A 10,909-nucleotide genomic window follows, 5' to 3' on the forward strand; every position below is an offset into this window, starting at 1 on the left:
CAGAAGAATCAACATTTATATACAGGGTGGTTCAAAATTCCATGTACAAACTTTGAGGGATATAGAGAACATCAAAATCAACAATATTCGCATAGGAAAGCATGACCGGAAACGCCACCCGAAAGTGATAGGTGATGCTGTTCGCCAGTGCTCTAGGTGAGCAACTGGGGCTTCCTCCTTCAAGCTTTCGACGTCGTACGAAGAATATTTTTCGTTTTATGAACGCTGAGATGACAGACATGCACCACGTTTATGGGTTAGCTGACGATAATGGACGAGCTGCTGTATGAATGTGTTCCGAAGGTACCCAAACAGACTTGTACCGCATCACCAAATATTTGCGCATTTGCATCAGAATTTGTGTGACTATGGATCATTCAGAGATCGCAGGCATGATAGTGGGCGGCCACGATCGACTCGAAATCCCCGCCATGGAAGAGGAGGTTTTGCATGCGATGGACAATAATCCAGAGACAAGCACATGTACCGTTGCCTATGTTATAGGTGTATCTCGATCCAGTGTATTGTGCGTTTTGCACTGAGTACTTACTTCCATTTCATCTACAACAGGTCCAGTTACTGATGGCCGAAGATTATCCTCGAGGTGTGGAATTCGCGCAGTGGTTTCTGCAGAAAAGTGCTGTAGACCAGGATATTCCAACTTGTATTCTGTTTAAGGATGAAGCTTCATTTACCCGCGAAGGGATCTTCGATCACCACAATGTTCATGTGTGAGGCCATGAGAACCCACACGCTGTGCGATCATAACCTTTCACATCAACGCTTCGCCATTAATGTATGGCAGGTATCGTCGCTGACTGTTTAGTCGGCTCATACCTGATACCACACCTGACTGGACTCCCAGAAGTATCAGACTTTTCTGGAAGACACGTTCTGCCGGATTTAGTGAACAATGTTCCAATGACTGTGCGTCGGCAGATGTGGTTCCAGTCCATTTTGGCATTTCTGTGCGTTAGTATTTGGACAGGTCCTTTGGGAGCTCGATGGATTGGGCGTGATGGACCATTTGCCTGGTCCCCACGCTCACCTGATATATCGAGCATTGATTTCTTTCTGTCGGGGACCCTTAAAGCCATGGTGTATGAAACGCCTGTTGCTTCTGACAAGAATCGCCATCGCCGCTGCTAATATCCGGGAAACTCCAGGTATTTTCAAAAATGTACGGCAATCAATGCGTCGTCGGTGTCAAACATGCATCACTGCTAATGGTCGTAACTTTGAGCACCTGATGTGAAACCATATTATGTGTCCAACAACTATTGAACTGTTCAGTTATGCCTAATAAATTTCTTTACACTACTTAGTGCCTTGTGTTATTTCTGTATCTTTGCGTCCCTGATAGTACCTTCCGGTGGCTAGGCTTGTAAAAGCTAGCCAGTAGTCTTTATTTACAGAATTGTTTCTGAAAAGGGAAATGAAAAACATGTAAATAAATCCTGTAATGCCAGTTGTTCCCAAAGAGAGTAGGTGGTGTTCCTTTTGTCCTGACTAACATTTTGATGGCTGTTTGTGTGTCTTCAAAACGTAAGAAGGAGAAAACAAGGTTTCTCCATCCTTCCAGTCTTCTCTGATAGTGAGCTCAGGCTATGCTAAAAAAAACATAAATGCCTTTATTATTTTTTTTTTTTTTCAAATTTCAATCATCAGTTCAATCATCACTGGGCAAAAATCGACCAAAAAAATGGTCGATTTTTTTGAATTTACGGAAAGGAAAAACTCTGTTTCCGGGATAAAAAAAAGCTCGCTTGCTCCTGCCAGAGATCAACTAACTCTGGAACCAGTCGAAAATAGGCTTAGAAAAAGATCTTCCAGTCGGCGAGTAGACTTGAATATAAGTCTAATTTCGAGAGACCAAGCGCAGAGGACGTAAGCGCTACTTCCACTGAGCTACACAGGCCTCAGGCTATGCTATCAATCAAAAATTTTCATAAGAGAGAGAGAGAGAGTACAGCAGACAATTCTTGCCATCTTATGACCAGAAACCCTAATAATTGTACATAATACAATTGTATTATTATTATTATTATTATTATTATTATTATTATTATTATTATTATTATTATTATTATTATTATTATTACTATTATTATTATTATTATTATTATATTATTATTATTATTATTATGAGAGACCTCCAGGGAGACACAAATTCATTGATTTAGGCGATATATCACTCAGTGTAATAACAATATAATAACAATTTAAATTCTATTGTAGATTTTTGTGATGCGAGGTTATAAACCCAAGTTTTCATGAGGGAAAGGAAACCCTATTTTTGGTAGAGATCGACTAACTCGAGAACCGATCAAAGAAAGGTTTAGAAAAAGTACCTGGGATCAGCAGAGAACAGGTTTTTTTTTTTTTGAAAGCATGAATTTACATAAATCAAACCTCAACCAGAGCATTTGAGCAGCATAATACTATACTGATGTGAAAAATATTATGACTGTCCCATAGAGAATTGAAAGTTTTTTATATGGAGTGACGAATTACGATATACAAGTTTCTGATCGTATGAACCAGTATAGGTGTAGTAGACAACTGGTGAAGGTCTTATACTTGAGTACATCATGGCAGTGATGCAATGGTCTGGATCTCTGAGATTTCCAGGTTTTGGGTAATGCGGTTCTTCTTATATTTTGACATTTTTCGAGATCAGACCTTTTCTTTCAGTACGATAGTGTATCATGTCGTGATATGCCGTGACTCTTGTGCGACATCCTAATCCTAATCCTGTAGCTTCCTCTCTTTGAAAGCGTTGCAGCTGATTACTAGGAAGATAATTATGAAGCGAAGTGGTTTCCCATTGCCTTCCTTGAAGTCAGTATTTATGACTGTAGCCGTGTATGTTCACGAGACCACATTGAACGATTAGAAGTGGTGTATTGGACTCCAGTGATAATAATAAATATGCAAAAAGTATTAACTAAAAACCGATTTGTAGAAAAAAGTTAAAACATAGTCATTATTTTTAGCGATTTTATTGTTTCATCCACATCTTTTACACATTCACTTGTTTGATCCTGAAGCGCCAAGAGTTAGCAACAATGCTACGTCACAGGTTTTTATCATTCAGTTTACAATTGATACTTGTGCGCTAACGTAGTTGTGCTTTGTAAGTCTTTTGTGAACATTTGCAGTTTTGCACTTTTTCGAAAATTAAGCCTTGTTTTACATTGCTTTACCAATCACAGTACAAAAGAAAAACGGAGGGTGATAGTAAGCGTGAATTCAATGAACAGTGGAAAAATTAGTTCTTGTTTTTAGTGAATCCATCAGGAAACTCGTTGTGCATTGTTTGCGAAAGCACTTTCTCACGAAATAAAATACATAGTAGTGTCTTAATATATATATATATATATATAATATTTCAATTGACACTATAAAACACAACATCAGACTGAAATAAAAAGATAACTGAACTGCTTGGTCTGAGTTACCAAGAAAATATGTGATTTAAAAAAGGAAGAAATCAAAAGAAGACGATATATGTTTGTTAAAAGAAGTTATGAAAGTTTGGCAATGATGGAAGCTTCCTACGAAATTGCTTTAGCTTTGGCCAAATTAGCTTTAGCTTTCGAAAGATGGGTTTCTGGTAGAAATGCTGTATTGCAAACCAGACTGAATACATGATTGGTTTATGCCATTTCAGATTTTCAAGAGACATGGGCATGGGTGGTGTTGAGTGGTGTAAATCATCTAGTACCTATCACACATTCATTTCATGATAAATAAACAATTAAAATCAGAGTAAAATATTATAAATACATATTGGATAATTCATTATGTAAAATTCAGACCTAGTTGATCTCTATCTCTCCCGTTTCCACTTCTCACAGTCTAAACCATTGCTGCATTGTGATGTTGTTTGTTTAGGATTTATGACGAAGCAATTGAGGCTATGAGGCCAGTATAATATGTGTGTAACTTGAATGTGTTCTTCTCAAGAGGTTGTCTGCTTTGCAGGATGATGTAACCTTGAATGCCTGAGCAGAAAATTTTATGACAGTATGATGACACACACTCACGCGTGTGCGTGAGCCCATGTGTCAATAAATATACTAATAGTGAGCACGATAAATCAAATCTTTTCGGGAAGCAGAGAGAGAGAGAGAGAGAGAGAGTAGGGTAAACTACCGCCATGTCGTGATCCTAAATCATAACTCTTGTATTATTGTCTGTAATAGTATGAGTTTCACAGTCGATTTAGTCGACAGAGTTAAAATCTTGATTTTTTAGGGGAAGGGAAATCCTACTTTTTGTGCCACAGATCGACTACCTCGAAAACCAACCCAAGAAAGGCTTAGAAAAAGTTCCTGGAGTAGGCGACTAGAATCGAACTTAACATCTATTTCTGGTGGCCCAGAGCTAGGGATGTAAACACTGGTTCTACATGGCTACGCAATTGTGTAATCCAAGAGATTGATGAGGCCAGGGACTTGGGAGTGTTGGTGGATAGGGAGATGAAGTTTTGGGGGCACATGGCAAAAGTAGCTAAATCAGCTCATCAACTCACTTGGTTGTTGAAAAACACCTTGACAACAGAGACAAGCAAGTTATTGTACTTCTGTACCGAGCCCTGATAAGACCTCATCTCGACTACTGTGCCCAGATTTGGTCACCTCGGTTCATTCTTGATGGGGAGGAGGTGGAGAGGATCCAGAGGTGAGTGACTAAGATGATAGCAGGTCTATGTAATGAACCATATGAGAACAGGTTGAAGATTTGTGGGTTGCAGAAACTAGTTGATAGGCGGAAAAGGGGAGATATGATTGAGACATTCAAATTTCTAAAAGGATTCTATAGGATTAATTCAGAGGATATTTTTGAGATCAGGACTGGTAATGGGAGAACTAGGGGACGCCTATGGAAGCTGGGCAAGAATGTGGTTAGTAGGGGTGTTAGAGCTGGGTTCTTTACTTTTAGAGTGGTAAATGAGTGGAATAAGCTGCCAGAGTCTGTTGTGGGTACTATGACAGTGAGCAAGTTCAAGGCAATGTATGATAGATACTGTGAGAATGTCGAAAGTTGTGTGGACATGATGTTTAGGGCCTCCCTCGATAAGTCTAAGGACTCCCTGGAGTAGCCCGAAAAAATAATAATAATTGTTTACCGTGCAATGTTTGCAAATATCTTGATGTAGTAGATAGTTTTTCATTGTCCAGTGAGAAGCCACTATCCCTGCTTATTGGAGTGGCTTGAATCTTACATATTTGAACTGTGGAGTGCTGATTAAATGATCATTAGCCCAACCACGGCTAATATGTGCTATACTCCTTCCAGCCCCTGTTTTGAGTGGGATAATCATTAAAAAATAATTTGCAAACTTTAAATCAAAAAATATATTTTATTGCAATACAAAGTAACATTTGTAATTAATAATTGTTATTAGCGAAAACTAAAGTAAATTATATTAATAAAATAAGACATGTTACAAAACCCAATAATGCTTTCTGAATTACGTCACAACTACAGTTGAAATTCGCCACTGTAGGAAATATCAAATATTTATCTTCACGTGCAGAAACCATTGTACATAGAAATGCTGAGTACTGACTGCCTTTTTCGCATGCCGCAGTGTTCGTAACAATATTCCACTAGGAAGTATTACCCTTTCTGTGGAGTGTAGGGAAAATTAGCATTTGCCTTTTGTGCACAAGAAAATGAATGAATAAAATATATAGGGAAATCAAATTTTAAACTGTAGAATGCCCTTCGATACGACTGTTAAACTTTCAACTTTCAACTTTGTTGGCTTAAAGGGTGAAACAGATTCTTTTCATATTCCCCGCTGTCTGATGAGGAAAACTGTGAGAGGAAAAATATTAATGAGTCTGTTGCTCGCCCTGAGTGGGCCTGAAGATTAATCATTCAGGTTACAGTTTAAAATAGCTTTTGGTCTTTTGTATTTGGTGTAATCTGTTTCCTCGTAATTTGCAGCTAGTTGAATTAGATTATTATGATGCAGAAATGCTATTGAAAAGAACTTATTTGTTATAGTCTGCATGAAGGTATAAATATAGGGGACTTCTGTGTCCCGGTGAAGTTGCACAGTGCGTATGAACCATGGTGCGTTCAGGATTATTCTGAGACATTTATTCTGCACTCGTTGTAGTTTGAGGATATTAGTATTAGCAGTATAACTCTCAGCAGGAGAAGCATAGATGAGAATAGGACGAATCATCAATTTTTATATAAGTAGTTGGATTCCGGTGCTCAATTTGCTGTTTCTGCTTATAAGAGAATAGAGCTGTGCATTGATTTTTGATGTCTTTAAACATTGAGCCGATATGGGCGCTGAAAGTGAATTTTCTGTCCAACAATATACCAAGATATTTGAGGATTTATTTTGTGTCGCCATTTGGTGAAATATTGTTCAATTATCAGTAGATTTTCCTGCAGTCTTTTGATTGCCAGGTGCGGTTTTAAAGATCTGGCTAATATCGCTGTATCATCCGCATACAAATCTTTGATAGATGACAGTGGGTTGTGCGGAATATCACACATATAAATGTATCATGTGACTTCAATCACATATACAAGATGCGTTTTTGTATGGAGAGTGTGCCATTTAACTTAACTTGCATGTGCCTATCATAGAGGTATGATCTGATCAGGTAAACCACTTCCAATGGTATTCCAGATGTTATCATTTTATATAGATGATAACATGAAAAAAAATGATAACAGAGGATAGCATAACATGAAGATCAACCAGACTTTGTTGAATGCACTGGCTATGTCAAGGAAAACAGCCCCAGTGCATTGACGCCAGTTAAATCCCATGGTAACATATTCCACCAATCTGTATACTTGTTGTGTAGTACTGTGAAATTGTCGGGATCCAAATTGCTCCTCAGGAAGAATGTTTAATTTGTGCACTAGTTCTTGGAGTCTAGTGAGAATGACTTTCTCGTCAACTTTGCCTAGATTGGAGTTGAAGCTAATTGGTTCTGTAGTTTTGAAGTGATCGTGGGTCTTTTCCAGGTTTATGGATTGGGATTACATCTACTAGTTTCCAGTGGGAAGGAAAATATTTGTAGTGTAAGATGGAGTTTATAATGTTAGTTAGATGCACAATAGCTGTGTGGGGGTAGTTTTATCACCCTGTTTGTGATTCCATCAAGTCCATCAAGCCTTTTTGTTTTTAAGCTTCTTGATTACGTCTTATAATTCTACAGGTGATATGGGTACAATTTGACTAGGCATGTGACAGAAAGTTTGAGCGATGATCTGACATGTCGATGAACCTTGTATATGTGATTGAAGTCGAGATGGTCATATGAGGGTTTGCGTTGCTTTTCTAAAGATGTTATTATTGCCTCGGCTTTGTCTGCGTCGGTATGGATAAGGCCAGTATCTGTTTGGGGAGGAAGAAGAGGTTTGTTTTTATTCTTGATGTTTTTGATAAGATTCCATATGGAGTGATTGTCAGGAGAGATAGAATTCAATTTTCCTTCCCAAATTTGATTTCTGTGCGCTGTGAGGGCATCTCTAACTGCAGAGTTGAATCTGTTCAAGATTCTTTTATCTTGAGGTGCTTGGTGTTGTGATATTTTTTCTTGCTCTGTTCTTTTCTCTGATCAAGTTCATAATGTCTTCTGGCAAGTGATTAGATGTGGGGGTAGTTCTGGAAATTGTTACTGCTGCAACAGCAGTGGTGATTTGTTTAGTTAGATTCTTTATAGCTGTTTCAATTTCCTCTGTGGATTTAATCAATGGTACAGGACCAATATATTTTGGGAATACTTTGGATAGCTTATCCCAAGGTATATATGAGTGGGTTGGGGAGGAGACAGGTTTTCCTGGTTTCCCAGTTTTAATAGAATGGGACTGTGGTCAGAGGAAAGATCATTTAGAGTCACTATACTGTAGAGTCTTATATTCTGCAGGATAGTTATGTCTAGTACATCAGCCCGACTGTATGTGTTGTGATGGGTAGGCCCTGTGGGGCCTGCCACAATCACATTGTTGGATCCAGAGTAGGTAGCGAGGATGTGACCATTTTTATTTGTACAATGGCTATTCCAGATAGGATGCTTGGCGTTTAAGTCGCCAGCCATGATAACAAGCTCTCTGTTGGTCAGTACAGCGTTCAGATCTGAAACAATAACGTTTTTTGCGGAGCATTATATGATGCGAAAATCTTTAGTTTGCCCACCGTGCACGTGGGAATTTCTATGCCTGTAATCTCAAGATTAATGGTGGAAGGAATATTTATAGAGGGATAAATAAATAAATAAGATCATTTAGAGTCACTATACTGTAGAGTCTTATATTCTGCAGGATAGTTATGTCTAGTACATCAGCCCGACTGTATGTGTTGTGATGGGTAGTGACCCATCACAACATTGTGATGGGTAGTGACCCATTGCGAGGATGTGACCATTTTTATTTGTACAATGGCTATTCCAGATAGGATGCTTGGCGTTTAAGTCGCCAGCCATGATAACAGGCTCTCTGTTGGTCAGTACGGCGTTCAGATCTGAAACAATAACGTTTTTTGCGGAGCATTATATGATGCGAAAATCTTTAGTTTGCCCACCATGCACGTGGGAATTTCTATGCCTGTAATCTCAAGATTAATGGTGGAAGGAATATTTATAGAGGGATAAATAAATAAATCAGCTAACGCCTTTTATTCCCTTATAGGGAGTAGGCGATGCCTTTATACCCTATCTAGCTTTTGGAGACTGAGTGGGCAGTTCAATCTCCACCGGTAGCCAATCAGAGATAGCAGGCCCATGTCTATCACTAATTATAGCAGCATCGATGAAGAGGCTGGCAAACAAGTGCTGCCATCTCTTGGACCTAACCCTAACAAGATATGTCACTGTCTGAACTAATGTGGGTACTACGGTCGATTTTCTTGTGTTTACGGGACGAAAAACCCGCTTGCCCATGCCAGAGATCGACTAACTCGGGAACTGGTCGAAGATAGGCTTAGAAAAAGTTCCTTCAGTCAGCGACTAGACTAGAACCTAGGTCTAACTTCGAGCGGCCAAGCGCAGAGGATGCAAGTGCCACTTCCACTGAGCTACACAGGCCTGTGATGATTGCTGTAATTTTTAATGTAAATAGCACTGCCGCCTCCTCTTCAGGATAATCTATCAATTTTGTACATCTGGTATCCAATTATTTTGGGATTATCTGATAGTCGGAGATTGGTTTCATTTATCAAGAGTATATCTGACTGAAGCCTTTGGGCAAACTCCCAGAGCTCCAAGATTCCACCTCTTAATCCGTTCGCATTCCATGTGCTATGATCTGTAAAGAATTTGGTTTTATTTTATTTCTATTTGAAATAAAATAAAACCAGAAATCTATTTGTATAGCATGGTGAGGGGGTTGGATCTGCTAAAATCCAAGCATATTTTCCAAGGAAGAGGTAATGATAGCTGTCAGATTTGGATGTGATGTTGGCTGTTCCAGGGATGTCTGTTTAGGGCGAGTTACATCCGCATATGTCTCAGATTGTTGTTTCTGAGTTGTTCTTTTTGGGGCCTCTGACTTCAGCAGATGGGCTTCTGACCCTTTATGTTGATCTTTAGGAGGCTGTGAAGTAGTATTGATGTAGGTGTGCTAAGAGAGGAAGAGTATGTTTCTTCTTCTGGTTTACTGTTTCTTGGATTGTGTGTGCATCCTCTGTAGTTGGCAGTGTGAGGACTGCCTATAGTTGGCACATGGGGTGGATTAGAGCATGTATTTGTTGGGCATTTTAAGCATTTAAATTCAGCCTTGCACATTTTCTGGGAGTGACCAAACTTCTGACATCTGTGGCATTGCCCAGTTGAAGCCCTTTTCCTTAATGGTTCTATAGTGATTTTCAGTCTACAGATGGACGTCAGATCATATATGTGCTTGTAAATTTAACTGATCTCTACTAATACTAGTGGCATTGGAGTCCTGTCTCTCCTAGTCATTCTGCTGACCTTTACGGGTGGTAAATCTTGCTGGTGTAGATCTGCAGTGATTTCTTCTTTGGAAACATCTTCAGATACACCTCTAATCACTACCTTGAGGTTTTTTATCTGATCCTAGTGAAAAAGTGTGGTTCGGGATACCTCTCGTATTTAATTCAGAGGTTAACCGTCGATAATCCATCACTGTGGGTTGGATTTTAATACCGTCTGTGGCATTCTTTGCTTGGCTGTATGAGATCTGTAAGTTGTACATCGTAGTCCTTAGCGACATCCATTTATTCTTTTCACGCAGAATAATCCGGGATATCTTTTCCCTTGAGGTGGTACTAGAGTCTGGGACAAAGTCATCTTCTTCCATTTCATCCGTATGAAATGGAAGAGGCTGGAGTTTTGCGTTTTTTGTGAGCGCGAACCTCCTGATAATCGGTGTGGTCAGTAATGGGATTATCCTCAGCAGTTGTTGCTATTTCGCTAGCGCTGTCTTGAAGAACTTCTAAAAGTTGAGAGTCATCTGTATCAACTTCTTTTATTTCATGAACTGCAACTTTTCCTGGACATTTTGTGTGAAGCAGATTGCCTACGTGTTTAAATATTGCCAGAAGCTGTTTAAAATTAAGTTCTTCGTACGGTGCATCCATGGTTAGACCCAAGCCTTATTCTGTAGAGTAGGACATGACTTTCCCTTTCCACAATAATAAGTAGACAGTTTCTAATGAAGTAAATGAAGCAATGAAAACAATGGCGATACTAATGGCAGTAGGCGTAGCGTATCGCCTTTGTTTTGAAATTTGTTGACTTACTTACTTAGCTGATTCTTTGGACTGTTTGAAAATTAAACCGACTGATTATAGTAGTAAAACTATTTACTACTAGTAAATTTACTAGTCAAATAGGGCTAAATGGCCTCGCCTAATCCCCGTATACGGGAATAAAAAGGCGTTAGCGGATTTTTTTTTTTTTTCTGA

This window comes from Typopeltis vanoorti, chromosome 17, assembly GCF_054136105.1.
Source record: "Typopeltis vanoorti isolate ZY-2024b chromosome 17, IOZ_Tvanoo_1.0, whole genome shotgun sequence".
In the NCBI taxonomy this organism is placed as follows: Eukaryota; Metazoa; Arthropoda; class Arachnida; order Uropygi; family Thelyphonidae; genus Typopeltis; species Typopeltis vanoorti.